A 5,000-nucleotide genomic window follows, 5' to 3' on the forward strand; every position below is an offset into this window, starting at 1 on the left:
CTTCCGCAACTTTAGTATTGTGGCATCTCCTTTATGATCATACCATGGTAAAGAAATTCAACAGCTTTAGTATTACTTACCCTTTATGACCAGACGATGATATTAAACTTCCACAACTTTAGTATCGTGGCATTTCCTTGTTGGTCATACCATGATAAAAAATTCCACACCTTTAGTATTACTTATCCTTTATGACCAGACGTTAATAATGAACTTCCAAACCTTTAGTATCGTGGCATTTCCTTGTTGATCATACCATGATTAGGAAATTCCAATGCTTTAGTATTACTTACCCTTTATGACCAGACAATAATATTGAATTTCCCCAACTTTAGTATCCTGGCATTTCCTTGATGATCATACCATGTTAAAAAATTCCGCACTTTTAGTTTTACTTATCCTTTATAACCAGACGATGATAATGAACTTCCTCAACTTTAGTCTCGTGGCATTTCCTTGTTGATCATACCATGATAAAGAAATTCCACACCTTTAGTATTACTTACCCTTTATGACCAGACAATAATATTGAATTTCCCCAACTTTAGTATCCTGGCATTTCCTTGATGATCATACCATGTTAAAAAATTCCGCACTTTTAGTTTTACTTATCCTTTATGACCAGACGATGATAATGAACTTCTTCAACTTTACTATCGTAGCATTTCCTTGTTGATCATACCTAGATAAAGAAATTCCACAGCTTTAACATTACTTGGCTTTCATGATTACACGATGATACAAAAAATTCCTTATGTTTAGGATCGTGGAATTTCTTTCTTGATCATGCCATGGTAAAGAAATTCCACAGCTTTAATATTACTTACCCTTTATGACCAGACGATGATATTTAACTTCCACAACTTTATTATCGTGGCATTAGTTTGTTGATCATACCATGATAAAGAAATTCCACACCTTTAGTATTATATATCCTTTATGAACAGACGATGATAATGAACTCCCACAACTTTAGTATCGTGGCGTCTCCTTCTTGATCATACCATGATAAAGAAATTCAACAGCTTTAGTATTACTTACCCTTTGTGACCAGACGATGATATTAAACTTTCAAAACTTTAGTATCGTGGCATTTCCTTGTTGATCATACCATGATAAAGAAATTCCACAGCTTTAGTATTACTTACCCTTTATGACCACACCATTATATTGAATTTCCACAACTTTAGTATCGTGTCATTTCCTTGTTAATCATACCATGATAAAGAAATTCCACAGTTTTAGTATTACTTACCCTTTATGACCAGTCGATGATATTGAACTTCCACAACTTTAGTATCGTGGCATTTCCTTGTTGATCATACCATAATAAAGAAATTCCAGAGCTTTAGTATTACTTACCGTTTATGACCAGACGAGGATATTGAACTTCCACAACTTTTGTATCGTGGCATTTCCTTGTTGATCATACCATGAGCTTTGCTATTACTTACCCTTTATGACCACGCGATGATATTAAAGTTTCTCAACTTTAGTATCCAGGCATTTCGTTGTTGATCGTACCCTAATAAAGAAATTTCACAGCTTTAGTATTACTTATCCTTTATGAGAAGACAATGATATTGAACTTCCACAACTTTTGTATCCTGGCATTTCCTTGTTTATCATACCATGATAAAGAAATTCCTCAACTTTAGTATTACTTACCCTTTATGACCAGACGATGCTATTGAACTTCCACAACTGTAGTATTGTAACATTTCCTTGATGATCATAGAATCATAAAGAAATTCCACAGCTTTAGTATTACTTATTCCTTATAACCAGACAAAGATAGTGAACTTCCACATCTTTAGTATCGTGTCATTTCCTGGTTGATCATACCATGATAAACAAATTCTACAGCTTTAGTATTACTTACCCTTTATGACCAGACGATGATATTGAACTTCCGCAACTTTAGTAACGTGGCATTTCCTTGTTGATCATACCATGATAAGGAAATTCCACAGCTTTAGTATTACTTACCCTTTATGACCAGACGATGATATTGAACTTCCACAACTTTAGTATCGTGGCATTTCCTTGTTGATCATACCGTGGTAAAGAAATTTCACAGCTTACGTATTACTTAGATTTTATGACCAGACGGTGATACAAGAAATTCTACAACTTTAGGATCACGGCATTTCGTTGATGATTATACCATGGTAAAGAAATTCCACACCTTTAGTATTACTTACCCTTGATGCCCAGACGATCATATTGAACTTCCACAACTTTAGCATCCTGGCATTTCCTTTGTGATCATACCATGGTAATTAAAATCCACAACTTTAGTATTGGTTACCCTTTATGTCCAGATGATTATATTGAACTTCTACAACTTTAGTATCGTTGCATTTCCTTGTTGATCATACCATGATAAAGAAATTCCACAACTTTAATAATACATACCCTTTATGACCAGACGATGATATTAAACTTCCACATCTTTAGTATCGTGGCATTTCCTTGTTGATCATACCATGGTAAAGAAATTCCACAACTTTAGTAATACATACCCTTTATGACCAGACGATGATGTAGAACTTCCGCAACTTTAGTATCGTGGCATTTCCGTGTTCATACCAAGGGAAAGAAATTGCACAGCTTTTTTATTACTTACCAATTATGACCAGACGATGACATTGAACTTCCACAACTTTAGTATCGTGGCATTTCCTTGATGATCATACCATGATAAAGAAACTCCACAACTTCAGTATTACTTACCCTTTATGACCAGACGATAAAGAGGAACTTCCGCATATTTAGTATCGTGGCATTTCCTTGATGATCATACCATGATAAAGAAACTCCACAACTTTAGTATTACTTACCCTTTATGACCAGACGATAAAGAGGAACTTCCGCAACTTTAGTATCGTGGCATTTCCTTGATGATCATACCATGGTAAAGAAATTTTACAACTATAGTATTACTTATTCCGTGTGACCAGACAATGATATAGAAATTCCGCAGTGTTAGTATCGTAGCATTTCCTTGTTGATCTTACCATGGTAAAGAAAATCCACATCTTTAGTATTACTTACGCTTTTTGACCAGATGATGATATTGAAATTCCCCAACTTTAGTATTGAGGCATTTCCTTGATGATCATACCATAGTAAAGAAACTCCACAACTTTTGTATTTCATATAACTTATTACCAGACAATGATATAGAAATTCTGCAACTTTAGTATCGTAGCATTTCCTTTTTGATCATACCATGGTAATGAAAATCCAAAACTTTAGTATTACTTGCCCTTTGTGACAAGACGATGATATATATTGAACTTCCGCAACTTTAGTACCGTGGCATTTTCCTGTTGATCATACCATTGTAAAGAAACTCCACAACTTTAGTATTACTTATTCCTTATGACCAGACAATGACATAGAAATTCCGCAACTTTAGCATCCTGATATTTCCTTGATGATGATACCATGGTAAAGAAATTCCACAACTTATGTATTACTTAGCTTTCATGACCAGACGGTGATACAAAAAATTCCGCAACTTTAGGATCATGGCATTTCCTTGATGATTATACCATGGTAAAGAAATTGCACAACTTCAGTATTACTTACCCTTTATGACCAGACGATGATATTGAACTCCCGCAACTTTCGTATCATGGCATTTCCTTGATGATCATACCATGCATGGTAATGAAAAACCACAACCTTAGTATTACTTATTCCTTATGACCAGACAATGATATAGAAATTCCGCAACTTTACTATTGCAGCATTTCCTTGATGATCATACCGTGGTAATGAAAATCCACAACCTTAGTATTACTTACCCTTTATGACCAGACGATAATTTAGAAATTCCGCAACTTTAGTATCGTGGCATTTCCTTGATGAGCATAGCATTGTACAGAAACTTCACAAATTTAGTGTTACTTATTCCTTGAAGTCAGACTATGATATAGAAATTCCGCAACTTTAGCATCGTGGCTTTTTCTTGATGATCTTACCATGGTAAAGAAATTCCACAACTTAAGTATTACTTAACTTTCATGACCAGACGGTGATACTAAAAACTGCGTAACTTTGGTATCGTGGCTTTTCCTTGATGATCATACCATGGTAAAAAAAACCATAACTTTAGTATTACTTATTCCGCAACTTTAGTATTTTGGAACTTTCTTGATAATCATACCATGGTAAAGAAAATTCACTACCTTAGTATTTCTTTTCTTTCATGACCAGACGATGGTATACAAATTGGTTTTTCCTTGACTATCATACGATACTACAGAGATTTCACAACTTTAGTATTACTTGCCCTTCATGATCAGACGATGTTATAGAATTCCGCAACCTTAGTATCTTGGCATTTCTTTGCTGATCATACGATGGTATAGAAATTCCACAACTTTATTATAACTTTCCTTGATGACCATAGGATGGAAAAGAGTTCCACAACTTGGGTATGATTCCTTTCCTCCGGCACTTAAGTTTAACTTACCCTTGTCCATAACTTGGGCATAATTGCTTTCCTTTAATGATCATACAATGGAATACAAATTCCCCAACTTTGATATAAATTACCCTTGATGACCATAACATGGTTTAGAAATTCCACGGCTTTCGCATAACTTAGCCTTGATGAACAGACAATGATATAGTGATTTCGCAACTTTGCTCATCTGGAGCAGTGATAATCTAATCCGGAGGTCGTCGGTTCGAGTCCCACCTAGGTCACAGATTTTTCTCTGTCCTTGGGTGATGCTCGAAGAAGTTCTGATGGTGTACACATACCTCAACTTATCCTTGATGATCAGACGATGGAATAGAAACTCTGCAACGTGAGCATAGCCTTCCCTTGATGACCATACGATAACACAGAAATTATGCATTTTAAATAAAATGGCTTTTCCTTGATGATCATATGATGGTATCCAAATTTCACAGCTTTAGTATAACTTATCCTTGATGACCATACGAAGGCATAGAAATTCCACAGCTTAAGTTTAACTTCC

The sequence above is a fragment of the Montipora foliosa genome, chromosome 9 (assembly GCF_036669935.1).
Source record: "Montipora foliosa isolate CH-2021 chromosome 9, ASM3666993v2, whole genome shotgun sequence".
Lineage (NCBI taxonomy): Eukaryota > Metazoa > Cnidaria > Anthozoa > Scleractinia > Acroporidae > Montipora > Montipora foliosa.